Raw genomic sequence first — 21,067 nt, 5'->3', positions numbered from 1 at the left:
ATGTGAAAAGAAAGCTATTATTGGATATCTATCTGCATGAGAAAATAATGGCTAGTGAGGTTAAAGGCAATTTTAAAAAATGAAATTAAAATATCCAACTTTCTGGCCTTTGTCAATGAGTACATGGTTGTCTATATTCATTACGCAGGGATTTTTTTAAAAATTCATATTCATATATATATAAATGTGCTCTCCTAATTAATTTGCTCAGTTATTATAGGCTGAGCTTTCCAGTAAATCTGAAATTTACTTGCTTCTGCTTTGGATTATTCTGAACAGGAGAAAAACAGTCCTGTACAGAAAGAATCATTCTGGAAAGAAGCACAAAAATTAATGGCTTCATTTTTACATCAATTTTTCAGAAAAAAAAAAATCTGCTTGGTCCTCTGTTATTTCAGGATCTGCTTCTCTGGCTTTGCTAAATGGCAGTAATTCAGCCTTTGAATTTCTTGAGGAAAATAAAGTTTGAATGTCAGGATAAAGACCAGCGATTAAGAAGAGGTAAGGCCAAGGTGAAGAGTCCTTAATCCTTTAAAAAATAATCTCAATAAAAACAAAAAATAACTGAGAATTCTGAAAGGATTGTGCTGTTTGGGGAGGTTTTAAGTTGTCAAGATGATATAAAACAAAAAAGTGCAGTGATGTTCTCCAATCCGTTTGCTTGTCAGTAGCATGTATCACTACTGAAATGGCACAAGTGACATTTGCAGAGAGATAGTGTGAACAAGACTCTCTGGTATGCACCCAGACAAACAGGAAGCTACCCATTTGGGTGCACATGGTGCTGTGGTCTGAATGTTTGCTTCCCCCCAAATTTATATGTTAAAATCGTAACCCCCAATGTGAGTGTATTAGGAGGTGAGGCCTTTGGGAGGTCATTAGGTCATGAGAGTGGAGCCCTCATGAATGGGACTAATAGCCTTATAAAGGGCCTGAAGAGACCAGAGTTCTCCCCTTCTGACCTAAGAGAACACAGCGATATGGAAATTTCTATGAACTAGGAAATGGGTTCTCACTGGATACTGAATGTGTCAACTCCTTGATCTAGAACTTCCTAGACTCCAGAACTGTCAGAAAAAAATTTCTATTGTTTCTAAACTACATAGTTTATGATATTTTGTTATAGCAGCCAAATGGACTAAGACACATGGCTCAAAGCAAAAGTAGTGTAGGGCCCAGGAGGAAATGAGGAGGGGAAAAAAATTGGTTCATTGCCTGGAGTCATAATCCTCTTCTTATCTCAAAAAATATTTTCTTCTCCCACATCCTTACAAACATCACTGTTGTGTGGTATCAGTTAATTACCATTAGGTTTACTAAATTTTTATTACACACATAATATTTTCAAATAAAAAAATGGCAAGCTAAAAGCCCAACAAAGAAGAAAAGTTAAGTTTCACAGAAACTCAAGTTCCAACGAATTTTTCCTTCCACCTCGGGGACCTCTTTATTTTTATCCACACCATTTATCTGTGCTGAGAGTGATAACCAGAATCATTAAAAAGGCTCTGAAAGACCCTTTCCCTTTGCCTAGACACCATATACTTAAAGTTATTTTAGTTACTTGTATAATAATATATTTAATGATAAAAGTTCTATATACATGCTCACTATAACACATTTGTCAAATCTCATAAACTTACAAGTATGTTTGTATAATTCCGTTTTCTGTAATAGATACTTTTACATTAGATATGCTTTGGTACACACACACACACACACACACACACACACACACACACACACACACACACACACACAGTTTTCTGTAATAGATACTTTTACATTAGATATGCTTTGGTACACACACACACACACACACACACACACACAAGCATATCCATAAGTTGGTATCTGACCCTATCTACAATATGGTACTCTACATTCTTGACTTCAAGTTATACTGTAAATATTTTCTCACACTGTGAGTATTTCTTTAAAACACTATTCATAGCTGTTACTTAATATATCATCATGTAGATATACAAGTCTATTTAGCTATTGCACCAATACTGGATATGTCCATTTCTTCTTGAGGTCATTTATGTCTACTTTGTAATGTAGAATTGCAAGGACCTTTTCTCTGTTATGTAATTTTTTTTTTCTAATCTGGGTGAGTTGTTTTTCAATTTTACATTCAGAAAGTAACTGAAGAGTCTGGCAGCAAAAATCCCAGTGTGTGATTTTTCAGGCCTGACCCTTGGCTGGCAAATCTGATGGGGAAGACCTGCATTGCCCTCCCCACTTGTTGCACAATCAGTGCATTAAAGTGTTCTAGAGGAAGTTGCAGTTAAGTACTGAGGGCCTTCCTGGTCAGCATTGCCCAAATGCAGATCTGTATTCTTAGCCAGATGCCTCCCCAGAGACTACCTTACCAGGGGCCTTGGCTTTTGCCCACTCTGGCTCACTACTTTTCCACTTCTATCCCTTCTCCTGTTTCTCCTCTTCACTCCAGCATCCCGGGTCCATAAATACAAAGGAGCCTTTTGTTTAGTTGTCCTGGGCAGTGGGAGAACATCTCCCTCCTACACTGCCTGCCACCTGACCCTGGCCAGTGCTGTTCCGTGAGGAAAATGGAACACTAGGACTTTGGAGCTTATTTTTGCCTCTCGATTACATTATCACAGTAAGTGGATAAAGACTTCGGCTCACTGTCCTAATTGACCACCTCAAGGTATTTTCTTTTCTCCATCTTCCAGATTTATAGTTGAGGACTTAACACTGTCTCACTCATGTTTTTCAGTCTTCTGAGGGAAGAGAGGGAAAACAAGTAAGCTAAAAATGAAAAAGGGTGGAATAATGAGATCAATATTTGTGGGTCTATTTCTCTCTTTGAGGAATTGATCCAGGCATTTTTCATCTGCATGTCACATTCCATTGTATTTGTTTTCTCATGTAGCCTTCACAAGCATCATATAAATCAGGGAGATATTATTTACCCATTTTGTAGATAGGAAAATTCAGATGACAAATCAAAATAACGTCTTGAAAATATTCAACATTCTCTCCACAACAATAAATCTGAGTAAACTTCTTCCTGTTGGGCAGTGAAATATTTTAGAATAGGGAGAGTCTATATTTCTTATTACATGTAAAGACAGTACTTGCAAACAAATGCTGAAGACCTACATACATCACTCTCCTTAACTTTCTATGAAAAATATGTTTTTGCCCTTGATGAGACAAGAATTTCAGGGAAAGCAAAAGTAAAATCCAGACATTTATTCTTACACTGTGTTCCCTTCTCTAGTTGGAGGCAATTGTCAGGAGAACTCTGTTCCTCACAGGAAATAAGGCATATTTAATCCCTGTCAAATTGAACTCAAAAACTTGGGCATATGGAAAGAACACTGCAGAACAATGTAAGAAATGCACCTGCTTCCTGGTCTCATGTACTTTTACCATGTTCAATTATTCACTCAGGGGAAAATAAAATGTCCATAATAAGATATCACTTTATTATGCAAGAGAAAAAATGCAAAATAAGATATGATTCCCCTTCTTTATAAGAAACCTATAAAAGGCAAAACAATAATAGGGGGCATGGGTTTTGGAGAGGTCAGTGAGACAAAATATAAAATACATATATTAATTATGAGACATGTTTACTAGTCTGCAGCTCTAACAAATGTTCATCTGTGTACTGCATCTTTATATCTGTTCTTCTATTTTAGAGATTTATATCTGATGGAATATCAGAAAAATGACATAGAAAATGATTTTTATAACTATTGTTGAAAGGAAATCACTGGAGGTACATAAATTAGCCCTGCACCATATACTTCATTAGCTAATTAAATAAGTTTCTTTGCTTGACAATGATGGTTTGAGCATGCCTTATTTAAATATGAGTTAGATGTTTCAGGATCTTGCTGGACTAATTAATTTATCTATTCTTCAAATATTTTTGAGAGCCTATATTAGCTGTAAATTGAACTAGCCTCAAAGATTCATATAATAATGAATAAGAAAACAAACAAGCAAAAAAAGACTTATAGCAACTGGGCCAATGATGTTAAATCAGGCATTAGAACAAATAGCTGGAATAAGAAAAATAGAAGCCACAGTGTTTTATAAACTGCTGTAAAAACATAGGGAAAAGAAGCTGAAACCCCATGAGCCAGACCAGATTTTTCTACCTTTCAGAGTAGCCTGCTGTGGGCTAAAATGTGGCAAAATTGAGAGTGTTTAGATAAGAAAAGTAAAATGGTATGAAATAAGAAGAACTGTCTTCAATGTACTTTCACAGCATGTAAACGCTTAGAGGGCATTCATCCTAAAGTCTATATTTGATGGCCAAAGATAAAATGTTAGTTTATATTTGCAACAAATAACATCAAACTGCTTAAAATTGTAATATCAAGGTTAATTACATTGTGTTGGTGCTTACAAGTGCATTAGTTAATAAAAGTGTGTTTGAATTATCCTGAGTGTATTTGCATTTCACATTTTATATTTCACAGGAAGAACAAATGACATATGTTGATATTTATAATTGATAACTCCTGAAACAATTTCAGAATCACTTCTAGGTGTGCTTAATTGACAAATACTAGCCCCATAGTTCAATCTAGTTATTTTCCTTGAACTATCAGGCATTTTAGAGGAAATATGAGGAGAAAATGAAATAATATATGTGGCATTTAGGTAAACAGCTTCCAGTAATGCCCACACACAGTCTCAAGGTAGAAGATTCTCATAAATTGGATGTTCTTTCTCAGTCTCAAATAACAAGGATACTTCTATGGGCCTTGGCTATGCTGATCTTCCATTGTTTGTTACTTGGATTAGTTTTATTCAGAAAATGCCCAGAATTCCTGTTGGCTCTTAAACCAGCTTTGACAAAGGAAGGTGTGATTTACAGCATCCCCAGCATTTGACTGATAATAGCTTTTCTCAGGACTCCTGTTATCCACTGTAGGGCTAGCTTACCATGTGGCTTTGATTTAGAGCCTTAACATTGAAAAATGAAGTACTTTTTAAAATAATTTATTCCTAATATCCAGTTGGAGAAGAGAGGGGCTTGGCCCGATGACAACTTTAAAGAGGAAAGTGCAACACCAGAAATTCAAATATTTTGATATTTAGATTGTCCTATCCAGCACAAAATTATCTTAAGCAAGAGTATATTTTATAGTAGTTTAACATTTAATTTCATTATATTTTATTCTGTTTTAAAAGGCAGAAATGACATATTTGTTGGAAAATAACCAAACGGGCTTTAAGATTTTCCACCCAAAGTTATATGATCACAATCAGACCTTAAAAAAAATTCCATATAGATTCTTTGATATAAATTAATATTTAATTATGAGCTTTTTTCTAACATGTATATCTTTTTTTTAATTTCATGAGTGGACAGTAAATGTTAAGCATTTGATAAAGCAACCAGTGGCTACCATTGTATGCCTAATAACATATTATAATTTTTCACATAGGAAATTTCAGAAAAGGACATTCATTAAGACTAATAGCAGAAATGCAGAGGTCTAAAAATTTTGAAGGTATGAAAAATACTAAAGTCCTCCAAGAAGAGTAGGTAAGAAAATTTGTAACACAGTAATACTATTACTTTTAGATGCCTTTACATGTCTAAAACTTTTTGATAGTTTAAATATATAAAAGGCATTGCAATGTTGACTTCTACCTGTTCTGGAAAATGTTATCATAAGACCATTTTGCCTAGAAGCAGCCATAACGGTGTCAGAAAGCCATAAAATAACCAAGAACAATTTTTATAACCCTTACCCTAGAACTCTGGATGTAGTATATATCCTAGTATAATCCCAAATCTATATGTCATGTACTACCAATAGAAAGCCTGATAAAATAATTAGGTGAGCTGTCTTTCTCTCTCTCTTCTTTGACCCTTCGCCCTTCTTGTGATTATAAAATGTTAAACTCTGCTGGACCTCAGTGGAATGCATTTTTCAGGCTGACCTGATCTACATGTCTTCCTCATTGCAATTGTCATCTTGGTTTAATAAATCCTTGCTATATGTATTTGCTCTCTGTTTCTTGTTTAGGCCAACAGTGATTGACTTAATTTGCTATGGATATTATCATGTTGGTCATTTTTAATCACAGAGACTTTAGAAAAATGTATATATAATATTCTTTTTCTTTTAGATGATAACTAACAATATCCTTGGGGGTGTGTGTATCTGAGTGTGTGTACATGTAGGTGTATATGTTTTATCTTCCCTTTTTATAAGTATTAGTTTCAACTTTGCCTCTTTTCTAGGCTTCTGTATCTCTAATTAGAAATAAAAATCTTAGATTATGTCATAAATTATTCTGGAACCTCTTATTTGGCCTTTAAAAATTTTTAAATAGTATTATCATTATGATTCTAAGTTCTACCACTCATTTGCTTTGTGTAGTTATTGCAAAGATGAACAGCATCACACTTGGTAAAATCACAATTATTAAAAGTCTGTGTGCTCCTGCAAGATAAAAGCTATAGAAATATATGTTACTAGTCTTTCTTATTATCGATGTTACTAAAATTGGAATTGAGAGGCATAATAATTATTCAAAGAGGTGCCACTTCTGTGTGGATAAAATTTTTCTTTCAAAACGATTGCTCTAAGATAAAATTATACTAAACTGTGCAAAAATATACTATCTAGGTCTTCTATATTTCATGATTTATACTAGTTTTATTCATTTCTAAAATGAAGATCAGCTTTGTGTTTTATTTTTATGATGCTTTAGTTTATCAAGCATGATATAAATTCCAAATGTTTACTAATGATATTAATATGGACCTTGCAAAGATGAAAATAGTTTAGATTGTATATTTCTATAAGGCCATCAGTCAGTTTTATGCTACGGTGAAATAATCTTCCTGCTATGTTGCCTGGAAAGTGAACTCTCTTTTAAATCATTTCATTTTAGATTTTCTCCCCCCTGCCCAATGCCTTTGGATGCATTTTATATAAGCAACAAATAAATAGTAATGATTTGTGCTTTGTTGTGCATGCAAATCTTATATGTGACACAGAGAGGAGAGAATTCTAATGATTCATCACACTATATTCAAAGAGATACAAATGCCTCTAACAGTCATTCCAATCCTTGGTATTGACTCAGAAGAATCATTGGAAGAGTCAAGGTTAGCTTAAAATAAATAAATAAATAAAAACAAGAACAGAAAGCTGAACTGTAATGGGGTAAATCATTTTGTACTACTGATGGGAAGGAAAAGGGAAAAGATCTGTTGGGTGATGGACAGATTCACAAATGTCAAAATTAAGAAATCTGAATGGAGGAATGAAGGAATTTAGTGAAAGATGAATTATTTAAATGACAAAGTAAAGCCCCATAACTGTGGAGATTATAGTTATGGAACCTTAAAAGTGTAAAAAAGAAAAAAAAAAAAAACGTGCAAAATCAGAGCATAGGCGAAGTAACAAAAAGTATCAATACACTGATTTTTCTGTTCTTTCATGGCAGAAAGTTAGTACTGGAAATATTGGCAGTGTTGGAAATTTAGAAATGTTAGAAACATTTGGTGAAAAGACAAATTACAATGACTCTCTGATCTTTGAGATATTTCAAGACCCTTCTGCCTTCACTAGCTTCAGAGCAATTTTCAAAGAACTGTTATCTCCTAATGAACTATTGACCTTAAGTTCTGCAATATTTTCCCTTTCATTTTAGGGTCATTTTCTCCTCTTAAAGTAATTTTAAAATTAACACATTTAACTAAAAATATCATAAAATAATAAAATATGTTTTATCTATCTACCCATCTGTCTACTATCTTTCTGTATATTCATAGAAATGTCTATAATGCTATTGAATAAACGTTCATAATTTCTATCTAGGGTTCATATTTCACCTTCTTCATATTTTTAACTAATGCCATTTCTATCAGTAGTAAATCCACTGCTCTATTTATTTATTATTATTATTTACACTTAAATCTTATTGAATACCATACCAAAAAACTCTGGTTAAGATAAGGTATGATTAAATTGCTCTATTTATTTATTATTATTATTTGCTACACTTAAATCTTATTGAATACCATACCAAAAAACTCTGGTTAAGATAAGGTATGATTAAATTTAATATTTGGTTAGTTAGATTCCCTTGGGCTCAAACTCTTGACATTTCAAAGCAAGTTCAGTTTCTCATTTATCACTAAGGAATCCAAGAAAATAAATCATAACACTGGCTAAAATTTTAATCATTACAATAAAGAGAAAATGTAAACTGATGATAAAAACAAGTTTAAATACAAAATGAATAGAATAAATATTACCATTTTCTCTCTTACTCAAAAGATGTACATACCAGTCGCACTTTCTGGTGTCCTCTTTTTTTTATGTTAGAAAATAAGCCTAATAATTCTAAGCTACTTTCATAGTGACAATCACAAGATAATATTCTAGAAACAAGTATATTTTTATTTGCCTCACCTCTTTAACCACCAAGATTTTATTGCCTCAAAAGAATATGATATATGTTTTCTTCTGAGGTTAACATCATGGGGTACAGAATGTAACATGTCATAATAAGACCACTTTTTGGTGTGTTTTTGATGTGCCTAGCTCTTTTTGCTAGACAGAATGAGACTAGCTCTGCACATTCTTCAGAAGCTACTTCCAGCACCCTAGTAGGAGAAAAGATGTCTATAAACAGTCAGCTGAATGCATAAAAAAGCTTTGAACTCTTGGAGCAGGATTTTTTGTTAGCTATCTCCTCTCTCTGCTGCTTCAACTTAATGTCATTCTGCACACTTTTCAGACTATTAGCTTCACGATGTTGTGGTAGAAAGTGAGTTTCAGAGTTTTAATGGAGATCACAGGTGATGATCTATGGAAATGTAGTTTAAGTATCAAAGGACCATAGGACAACCATTAAAAATTATTGATAGCTGGATGAGAATACATCCCAGTACTACATCAAGCTAGGAAAGAAGGGAAGGCAAAATTATATGACTAAGTAGACATATAAAAAAAGAATGAGATAAAAATTACATTAGGATACAATCAGAAAAGATAAACAAGGGATAAGAGTTTATACCAGTACAGTAAAGAATACTTAATTTATATTCAACTAATATTGTTCCAAACACTTTCAACTTACATCATTTCACTGAATTTAATATGTTTTTAGGTGCTGCCAAATTGAGAGAAGTTCAACGAAGAGTCCTGACTGACAAAATGAAGCCTCCAGTGAAGATTAACTAGAGATTATCTAGAAGCAACTTGGATACTAGATTTTCTTCTCCCCTCTTTCTGAGACTCAATTGCTTTCTGTTCTGCTTTCTTGTTTTTTGAATGATTAAATGTTGTTTAATATTATTACCGCAGAGAATTTTCTCTTCTTTCCAGAAGTGCTTGGCCTATGAACTTTTGACATCTAGAAGGGCTGGTTAGGGTATTTCTACTGTGGGATATAAGTGATATCCAGAAAGGAGCTTCATGGAAAGGGTGGTGCAATATTGAGCAACGGGCCAAAAATCTGATCACTAAATGAACAATAGGGGCAGGAAATGACTAAGAGGGACATAAATGTTGGGGGCCCACCCTAAGGAGCAGTATCCTTTGATCTATTCGTTTTTTTTAATAAGCGAGATTTAAAATGATTGCAAGAACCCAACACCTGTTCTACCTCTCTTTAGAAAAGTAGGCGTTCTTACTCCTGTCTGTCAGATGAAACAGTAGTGTGGGTTGTCAGAAGGAACTTTTTTAAGGTAATTAAAATTTTAAGTGCTAAAGCTAAGCTTTCCATCAAGGTTTTCAGACCTACTCTCCTTTGATGACCTAATGCTGTTTCATTATATGTTAACTTATCTTTCAATTACTTGATTTATTTTGACTGATAATATTAAAAGTTCTTTGCAGGCAAAAATAATGCCTTATACATCTTGCTTCCATCAGAATGCTTATAAGGTGCAGCACAATGAGGTGAATTCTCAAAAACAGTCCAAAATGTGTGGGGGTTTTTTTTGTGTGTGTGTGTGTGTGTAATTAGAAAACTTAAAAGATTCACACATAACAAAAACATCCATAAAGCAATATTTTATTAGTTATTTTTGTCATCAGTTTTATTTTTAAATTTCCACTATAGAAATCTAAAAAAATAAAAAAATTTAAAAAAGGAAAGCAAGGCTACATTTCAGCCAGAGTAGAAGTAAAGTTAAATGAGATAAATATTGGGACTAAATTTTATGTGTTCAAATCTGTTGATCCTAGTGATTAATGGCTTCTGATAAAAAAAAGACATTGATTAAATTCGGTAGTATATTATTTTTAAAATTTTTAACAAGAGAATCAAGAAATTATATTGGAAGATTTCGTAATAAAGCAGATTGATAAAATTATGTATATTTATGTCCTTTCCCTAACCCACAGTAGGGATCAGAAAATAATGACATGTTTTAGCTGAATTTCAATGCAAAGAAAATAAAAAAAGAAGATAGAGTTTATCATCAAAAATCAATTGGCAACAGCTAGATGAACACCAGCTTCCTCGAACTGGGGAGTAATAAACAAGGCTATATTAAGAATGAATCATGTCAGATTAATCTAATTTCCTTATATGTCAGAGTGACTTAGGAAATCAAGGAAAGGCAATAGATTAAATATGTCTTGATGCTAACAAGATTTTCCATGCTGTTCCATTTAACACCATCAATCATTAGTAAACAAGGAAAAATACAGCAAGTCTGTACTTATTGGATGGGTTGGTAGACACCTGGGAAGGCTTTGACACAATGTCAATAGTGGCAGACGTGGGCCATGGGGTCACACCAATCCCTATCCTGTTTCATGGCGGTCTAACATGAAGCACAGTCACCTATATAAATCGGTTGTTTTGTCAATAGATCATATTTTCCTTGTGTTGATAGAAGATACACTTTACTTCAATGTGATCTTATGTTTTGGGTTTTATTTATTTATTTATTTATTTTGTGGCTGTCTGGTACAGGGATCCAAATCCTTGACCTTGGGATTATAAGGCTGTGCTCTAACAAACTGAGCTAACCTGGCAGCCCCTGATCTCATGACTTTTTTTAAAAAATGGAAGAATTTTGGCATAATTTCCTCAGCTTTAAAATGAGATATTACTAGATCCTACTCAAAGTGTTGCTGTAATAATTAAATGAGATAATCTATATGCAATGCTTATCACAGTGCTTGGCATACAGTAGCACTGAAGTAAGTGGTGCTTTTTACAATTAATATTAATATTATTTCCATGAGTGTATAACTGGGAGGCTTTGGAATATGCGACTTGCTTTCTAAATATTGTGTGGCATGTTTTTCACACTTCGTTAACTGGCCACCAATGTGAGATGATTTGATTTTATAGGATGTGGCAAACTCAAAGAACAGAAAAAGTTTAACAGAAATGTATTATAAATAATAGCTCATATTAAATTTATAAATTTAAAATAAATTATCCCTGTACACTTAAGCAAAATTATAATGTGGTAAAGAATCAATAAGAATTATAGTTTCGGGCCGGCCCGGTGGCGCACTGGATAGTGCGCCGCTTGGGAAGCGCGGCAGTGCTCCCACCTTTTTTTTTTAAATGGAAGAATTTTTTTTTAAATGGAATAATTTCCTCAGCTTTAAAATGAGATATTACTAGATCCTACTCAAAGTGTTGGTGTAATAATTAAATGAGGTAATCTATATGCAATGCTTATCACAGTGTTTGGCATATAGTAGCACAGAAGTAAGTGGTACTTTTTACAATTAATATTAATATTATTTCCATGAGTATATAACTGGGAGGTTTTGGAATATGCGACTTGCTTTCTAAATATTGTGGGCATGTTCTTCACACTTCATTCACTGGCCACCAATGTGAGATGGTTTGATTTCATATGATGTGGCAAACTCAAAGAACAGAAAAAATTTAACAGAAATGTATTATAAATAATTGCTCAGATTGAATTTATAAATTTGAAATAAATTATCACTGTACACTTAAGCAAAATTATAATGTGGTAAAGAATCAATAAGAATTATAGTTTCACTTACAATTACTAGTATTTATTGGGTCCCATCTCTCCCCCATCTATTAGAATTTTGCACAAATTTATATTTTCAGATATACCCACAACCTGTCAATATTTAGTTTAATTTCTCTTAAGTAACCTGATTATTTAGTTCAATTAAAAACTGTGTAATAGGGCTGGTCCCGTGGTGCACTCAGGAGAGTGTGGCGCTGGGAGCGCAGCGACGCTCCCGCCGCAAGTTTGGATCCTATATAGGAATGGCCTGTGCGCTCACTGGCTGAGCGCGGTGTGGGCGACACCACACCAAGGGTTGCGATCCCCTTACCAGTCACAAAAAAGACAAAAATAGAAAAAACAAAACTGTGTAATAATTTCTGTACATAACTTGTTTAAAACCAGCCCACACTCAAGAAATGTTTTTCTGCTTAATCTTGACTTCAACTCTGATACCTCTTTGCAGACTCCTACAATACAATGCAATTATTTATAAAAGTAAAATTATTTAATATAAATTTATTTTATATGAACATAAGGTCCATTTTATTTGTTTTTATATACATTCAAGTCAAAATATCTATCAGCTTAGATATATTCATAGATTTGGAAAAATGGGATATACAAATTACTTTCTATATTTTCTGCAATGAATTTGTGTTGTAGTCAATTTGGGCTGCTATAACAAAGTACCATAGACTAAATGGCCCATAAGCAACAGAAACTAACTTCTCACAGTTCTGGAGACTGGGCAGTCCAATGTCAAGGCACGAACAGATTCCGGCTCTGCTGAGGGTCAGTTTCCTCATAGACAGCTGTCTTCCCACTATAACCTCCCTTGGCACAAGGTACAAGGAGTCTCTCTGGGATCTCTTCTATTAAGAGTACGATTCCATTCTGAAGAATCTGCTCCTATGACCTAATCATCTCCCAAAGGTCCTACCTCCTAATACCATCACCTCAGAGGTTAGGATTTCGACATATAAATTTGGGGGGAAACACAAACACTAAGATCATAGCACCTCTCAAGCCAGATATTTCCACTGAAGTTCGCAGGTAATGTTTCTCTGATCCTGAAAATAAGGCCCTAGCTTTCCCAAGTAAGAATCTCCATGTAAGACTCTGCCGATATGGATTCAGATGCCTTGCAATTTGAGACCCAGGATAAGTCTTTCCACAATCCCAAAATACAATCCTCTTGCTGCTCAGACCAAATTCTATCTTCTAATTTCTTCTATTCCCTATGAGTTTGTCTCAGCTAGAAATGCAGTTAGTTGCAGTAGCAGTTTGAATTCTAAGAGAAACTTTTCCAATCTGAAAGAAATATCTTATCCTTTTCAAAGCAAGTCACTTTTAGGAACATGTAGGATATTTCCCAAGGGCAACACTATGCTGTATTACCACCTGTTCAGGTACTGCTCAGTCCCCCAGTTCCCATTCCATTGCACATATTATTGATCTGCTGAACCATTCATGACCATATTTGTCTGGGGAAATAATCTTATTTCAACTGAAGCTGAAAATACAATTAATTTAACATTATGACATTACATTTCATTTTAATACTATTGATATCCCATTATAGAATTGGGGCATTATTAAAAATTATTGCAGAATTATGAAGAATGTTTGATACTTGGTAAAAAGGACAGATGTTAATGTCATATATGCTAACATCCCATTGACAAAAGCAAATCACATAGCCAAGCCCAAAGTAAAAGGGTGTGGAATTTCACCATGAGTACATGGATACACAATTTTCAAGTAGGAGTGTGAAGAATTGGCACAAATAATTCAGTTTTCCCCATAAGGTTTGGGGAGACCAAGGTCAACTAGAAGCAATACTGAAAAGTGCATAGGGATATTGAAAGTTATTCTATTCTTCTATGATACTTTCTTCTCTTGTCATCAGTCACAGGATTCTAGAATCATTTTTTGCCAGCAACATTCACTCTTGCTTGTTACCCATACCTGTTCTCCCTGATGAAATGCTAGCTGTAAACCTCTTACNATTTCTACTGTGGGATATAAGTGATATCCAGAAAGGAGCTTCATGGAAAGGGTGGTGCAATATTGAGCAACGGGCCAAAAATCTGATCACTAAATGAACAATAGGGGCAGGAAATGACTAAGAGGGACATAAATGTTGGGGGCCCACCCTAAGGAGCAGTATCCTTTGATCTATTCGTTTTTTTTAATAAGCGAGATTTAAAATGATTGCAAGAACCCAACACCTGTTCTACCTCTCTTTAGAAAAGTAGGCGTTCTTACTCCTGTCTGTCAGATGAAACAGTAGTGTGGGTTGTCAGAAGGAACTTTTTTAAGGTAATTAAAATTTTAAGTGCTAAAGCTAAGCTTTCCATCAAGGTTTTCAGACCTACTCTCCTTTGATGACCTAATGCTGTTTCATTATATGTTAACTTATCTTTCAATTACTTGATTTATTTTGACTGATAATATTAAAAGTTCTTTGCAGGCAAAAATAATGCCTTATACATCTTGCTTCCATCAGAATGCTTATAAGGTGCAGCACAATGAGGTGAATTCTCAAAAACAGTCCAAAATGTGTGGGGGTTTTTTTTTTGTGTGTGTGTGTGTGTAATTAGAAAACTTAAAAGATTCACACATAACAAAAACATCCATAAAACAATATTTTATTAGTTATTTTTGTCATCAGTTTTATTTTAAAATTCCCACTATAGAAATCTAAAAAAATAAAAAAATTTAAAAAAGGAAAGCAAGGCTACATTTCAGCCAGAGTAGAAGTAAAGTTAAATGAGATAAATATTGGGACTAAATTTTATGTGTTCAAATCTGTTGATCCTAGTGATTAATGGCTTCTGATAAAAAAAAGACATTGATTAAATTCGGTAGTATATTATTTTTAAAATTTTTAACAAGAGAATCAAGAAATTATATTGGAAGATTTCGTAATAAAGCAGATTGATAAAATTATGTATATTTATGTCCTTTCCCTAACCCACAGTAGGGATCAGAAAATAATGACATGTTTTAGCTGAATTTCAATGCAAAGAAAATAAAAAAAGAAGATAGAGTTTATCATCAAAAATCAATTGGCAACAGCTAGATGAACACCAGCTTCCTCGAACTGGGGAGTAATAAACAAGGCTATATTAAGAATGAATCATGTCAGATTAATCTAATTTCCTTATATGTCAGAGTGACTTAGGAAATCAAGGAAAGGCAATAGATTAAATATGTCTTGATGCTAACAAGATTTTCCATGCTGTTCCATTTAACACCATCAATCATTAGTAAACAAGGAAAAATACAGCAAGTCTGTACTTATTGGATGGGTTGGTAGACACCTGGGAAGGCTTTGACACAATGTCAATAGTGGCAGACGTGGGCCATGGGGTCACACCAATCCCTATCCTGTTTCATGGCGGTCTAACATGAAGCACAGTCACCTATATAAATCGGTTGTTTTGTCAATAGATCATATTTTCCTTGTGTTGATAGAAGATACACTTTACTTCAATGTGATCTTATGTTTTGGGTTTTATTTATTTATTTATTTATTTTGTGGCTGTCTGGTACAGGGATCCAAATCCTTGACCTTGGGATTAAAAGGCTGTGTTTTTTTTTTTTTTTTTTCCTTGTTTCATGGTGGTCTAACATGAAGCACAGTAACCTATATAAATCGGTTGTTTTGTCAATAGATCATATTTTCCTTATGTTGATAGAAGATACACTTTACTTCAATGTGATCTTATGTTTTGGGTTTTTATTTATTTATTTATTTTGTGTGTGTGTGACTGGCAGGTACAGGGATCCAAATCCTTGACCTTGGGATTAAAAGGCTGTGTTTTTTTTTTTTTTTTTTTTTTTTTTTTTTTTTTTTTCATGACCGGGAACGGGAGCACAACCCCGTTTCCTTTAGACTACACTTTCTCCTGCCAGCACTCGCGGAAAGTAACCGAAGAAGCCACTGTGATGCTTTTACTGTAGCATGTATAGGTGAGAAAAATGACCCTGTTGACTTACTGCATGAAGAAAAAAATAAATAAAAACAAAAATAGTGTTAGTATCTATTGGAAGAAAAGGCTGTGTTTTTTTTTTTTTTTTTTTCCTTTTTTTCTTTTTTCATGACCGGTAACGGGATCACAACCCTCGGTGTCGTGCCCACACTGCGCTCAACCAGTGAGCGGACCGGTCTCTATATGGGATCTGAACCCTCGGCGGGAGGGCCGCCGCGCTCCCAAACACCGCACTCTACCAAGTGTGCCACCAGGCCGGCCCTTAAAAGGCTGTGTTCTAACAAACTGAGCTAACCTGGCAGCCCCTGATCTCATGACTTTTTTTTTTTTAAATGGAAGAATTTTTTTTTAAATGGAATAATTTCCTCAGCTTTAAAATGAGATATTACTAGATCCTACTCAAAGTGTTGGTGTAATAATTAAATGAGGTAATCTATATGCAATGCTTATCACAGTGTTTGGCATATAGTAGCACAGAAGTAAGTGGTACTTTTTACAATTAATATTAATATTATTTCCATGAGTATATAACTGGGAGGTTTTGGAATATGCGACTTGCTTTCTAAATATTGTGGGCATGTTCTTCACACTTCATTCACTGGCCACCAATGTGAGATGGTTTGATTTCATATGATGTGGCAAACTCAAAGAACAGAAAAAATTTAACAGAAATGTATTATAAATAATTGCTCAGATTGAATTTATAAATTTGAAATAAATTATCACTGTACACTTAAGCAAAATTATAATGTGGTAAAGAATCAATAAGAATTATAGTTTCACTTACAATTACTAGTATTTATTGGGTCCCATCTCTCCCCCATCTATTAGAATGTTGCACAAATTTATATTTTCAGATATACACACAGCCCATCAATATTTAGTTTAATTTCTCTTAAGTAACCTGATTATTTAGTTCAATTAAAAACTGTGTAATAATTTCTGTACATAACTTATTTAAAACCAGCCCACACTCAAGAAATGTTTTTCTGCTTAAGGTTGACTTCAACTATGATATCTCTTTGCAGACTCCTACAATACAATGCAATTATTCATAAAAGTAAAATTATTTAATTTAAATTTATTTTATATGAACACAAGGTCCATTTTATTTGTTTTTATATACATTCAAGTCAAAATATCTATCAGCTTAGATATGTTCATAGATTTGGAAAAACGGGATATACAAAATTACTTTCTATATTTTCTGCAATGAATTTGTGTCTTAGTAAATTTGGGCTGCTATAACAAAGTACCATAGACTAAATGGCCCATAAGCAATAGAAACTTACTTCTCACAGTTCTGGAGACTGGGTAGTCCAATGTCAAGGCACGAAGAGATTTCGGCTCTGCTGAGGGTCAGTTTCCTCATAGACAACTGTCTTCCCACTATAAATTCCCTTGGCACAAGGTACAAGGAGTGCCCCTGGGATCTCTTTTATCAAGAGTACAATTCCATTCTGAAGCCTGCTCCTATGACCTAATCATCTCCCAAAGGTCCTACCTCCTAATACCATCACCTTGGAGGTTAGGATTTTGAAATATAAATTTGGGGGCAAACACAAACACTAAGATCATAGCACCTCCCAAGCCAGATATTTCCACTGAAGTTCTGCAGGTAATGTTTCTTTGATCCTGAAAATAAGGCCCTAGCTTCACCAAGTAAGACTCTCCATGTAAGACGCTGCCTGTATGGATTCAGATGCCTTGCAATTTGAGACCCAGAATAAGTCTTTCCACAATCCCCAAAATACAATCCTCTTCCTGCTCAGACCAAATTCTATCTTCTAATTTCTTCTATTCCATATGAGTTTGTCTCAGCTAGAAATGCAGTTAGTTGCAGTAGCAGTTTGAATTCTAAGAGAAACTTTTCCAATCTGAAAGAAAATATCTTATCCTTTTCAAAGCAAGTCACTTTTAGGAACATGTAGGATATTTCCCAAGGGCAACACCATGCTGTATTACCACCTGTTCAGGTACTGCTCAGTCCCCCAGTTCCCATTCCATTGCACATATTATTGATCTGCTGAACCATTCATGACCATATTTGGCTGGGGAAATAATCTTATTTCAACTGAAGCTGAAAATACAATTAATTTAATATTATGATATTACATTTTAATACTATTAATATCCCATTATAGAATTGGGGCATTATTAAAAATTATTGCAGAATTATGAAGAATGTTTGATACTTGGTATAAAGGACAGATGTTAATGTCATATATGCTAACATCCCATTGACAAAAGCAAATCACATAGCCAAGCCCAAAGTAAAAGGGTATGGAATTTCACCATGAGTACATGGATACACAATTTTCAAGTAGGAGTGTGAAGAATTGGCACAAATAATTCAGTTTTCCCCATAAGGTTTGGGGAGACCAAGGTCGACTAGAAGCAATACTGAAAAGTGCATAGGGATATTGAAAGTTATTCTATTCTTCTATGATACTTTCTTCTCTTGTCATCAATCACAGGATTCTAGAATCATTTTTTTGCCAGCAACATCCACTCTTGCTTGTTACCCATACCTGTTCTCCCTGATGAAATGCTAGCTGTAAACCTCTTACTATATTGCCCACCACACTGTCACATCTGTATGTCTTATTCCTCTACAGTCAGGTTAGTAAACCACAGAAATTCATTCTTACTCAGGTGTTAATCATCAATTGAAACTTCTAATACCTAGCTCAAGGATATCTGCATTTTATTCTACATACCCAATTGTTTATATCAAATGAAGTGAAGTGAAAACAATTTTGGACTATTTACATATAGTTTTGAAATGTAACTAGTGAGGGAGTATTTCACCACTCATCTTCCACAGAGGAGAAATCTGATGAATTTCATTAACATGCACAATGTGTCATGTGTTTATTCACAATTCCTTGTCGGCTACCTGTGTCTTCATCTCATCTTTTCCCATTGAAATAAATTTGTTACAGGGACCCAGTGACAGTCAATACCAGGGATTTTGTCACCCCACACATAATCATACTGCCAAAAAAGACAGTCACTGAAATCTAAGTTTAAGTATTAGTCTCATTTGTTTTTCCTGAAGATAATGAGTGAAAAAAAAATGTAATTCTTTTACCATTATATGACGGTGAAGGAAATAAAATTATAGTCCTTTAACTCCAAAAAGAACCTTAGAAATTAGTAGTTCATAATCTCTTATTTTTCAGGTGAATAAAAATTAGTGAAGTTACTTGCCCAAATCTCTTTAACAATGGCAAGCTAGGCTTGACTCCAAATTATGTCCTCTTTCTATTACGCCGTGCTTATTACTCATGGTCATGGTGGCTAATCAGTAAAAGGTAATCCATTTATGGACAATCAGTATCTTTAAATACTGATAATTATTACAAACAGAGAGCTGCCTGAAATAGCCCTGGGATTTCGGTCATTTAAAGGAGCAAAGCAAGCAACACACATCAAGTGTTTTTTCAAATGGGGAGCTCGGTCAATGCATGGACTGTGGATGTAGTAACTGTAGATCCTTTTCTCAGCCCAACTGCTGCCATGAATGATCACTCTGGGTAATTTTCAGGCAGGTATTTTCCAGTCCTGACTCTCTAATGTAGCACTTAGCATTTCACAATTCTCACAGACCTGATGGCAGGAATAGCTAACGACTGTAAACCATTTTAGAAAAATATGCTATGTAAATGCTTTATAACCAATCTTGTATTCCCAGTAGATCTGTAATGTTTAGACACAATAAGTATAATCCTTTAACTAGTCATTCTGTGGCTACACTATGGAGAATTTGTGCTGGGAATCAGCAGTTTTTTCAGTCTATAAGCAAAGACAAGTATTTACCACATATTTATATTATGTTCNTCAGCAGTTTTTTCAGTCTATAAGCAAAGACAAGTATTTACCACATATTTATATTATGTTCATTTGTTCCTTGTCAAAATTCTAAGGGAAGTCAGTCTTTAGGTTGAATGGTTGCTATTCAGCTTGAAAAATGAATACTCACTATTACAATTTGAAAACAGGTAGAATGAGCATTCACAAAAATGGATATTTATTCAACTGTCTAGGGAGCTATTCATAGCAATGAAAAGTACAATACCAGGCTTCAAGCTTTAGATATATTTTAGTCAGCAGAGTTTTATTAAAATGAAATCTTTTTTCAAAAATAAGAATCTGATCAGAGAAATGAACTATAAGTGATTGATGTCATCCCTAAACCACCATTCATAGTGGCCCTACTCTGTTATTTTGTAAGGCCAAAAACAGCAGCTTGGAATTATATATATTTTTGTTCACCTTTAACCCCTTTTAGTAGGAGCTGTGCTGTGTCTGCTCGCTGAAACATTAGCCAAATGAACCCGCTGGCAGTGTCTCTATTTCTTCTCATTACACTAATATGGAAAATTAACTAGGAAGCATGCCTTTTCTCCCATTAGACCAGTGGCACATTTATAAGGACATCATTGAGACTGTTCCTTTCATTCTGTCCCTGAATTCTCTCTGGGTTGTTGCAGCTCTCTATCCACTTGTAATTTCTCTTCATTATCCTGCAATATGAGGCTATAGAGAGTCTTTTGTTGCAAGTGGCTATAGACATGGCTGTCATTTCGTCCATTATTAGGTCAGTGGTGTGAGTTTTGAGAACAAAGGCAATGGACATAATAGTAGTTGGTATTAGATATTAAAGTCACTAAATTATCACAAAGGATCCAGAGAGAAAAGAGATCTTTGCCCTTGTTTTCACAGATACATGAACTGATACCAAATGACTTTTGCAAGGTCAAGAAAACGAGTGGTATCAAGACAGAAGATTAAAACAACTTAAGACCTCACAGCAGCACATTTTGTAAGGATAAAAGATGCAAGCCTGTTCTTTTTTCTTTTTCCTCTACAGATCCCTGCAGGTAGACTGATTTTTCTTCCCCTTTAACATCAAGTTACACTTTTAATATTACCTCCCTTATTTCCTCTTTATATGCTGATACTTTAAAAAAAAAAAAAAAAAACAGAAAATATGCTCTTTCTTGAGCAACACTGCTTGACAGAGAGGGTTTTAGAAAAAAGCCTCCCACCATTATTTTAAAAGATCTGCTAGAAAAAAAAA

General features: G+C 34.2%; 1 long non-coding RNA gene across 1 annotated transcript; it reads left to right on the top strand.

The window, feature by feature from the left end:
* Positions 1–368: 368 nt before the first annotated feature.
* Positions 369–9,317, top strand: LOC103606523. Its single transcript, XR_551897.1, has 3 exons — positions 369–501; positions 5,439–5,539; positions 9,130–9,317. It is a non-coding gene; the product is annotated as an uncharacterized LOC103606523 (long non-coding RNA).
* Positions 9,318–21,067: the final 11,750 nt, after the last annotated feature.

The sequence above is a fragment of the Galeopterus variegatus genome, unplaced genomic scaffold (assembly GCF_000696425.1).
Source record: "Galeopterus variegatus unplaced genomic scaffold, G_variegatus-3.0.2 Scaffold6650, whole genome shotgun sequence".
Taxonomy (NCBI): domain Eukaryota; kingdom Metazoa; phylum Chordata; class Mammalia; order Dermoptera; family Cynocephalidae; genus Galeopterus; species Galeopterus variegatus.
Note: the sequence above shows the minus strand (reverse complement) of the source record. Positions and strands in the feature narration are given on the sequence as shown.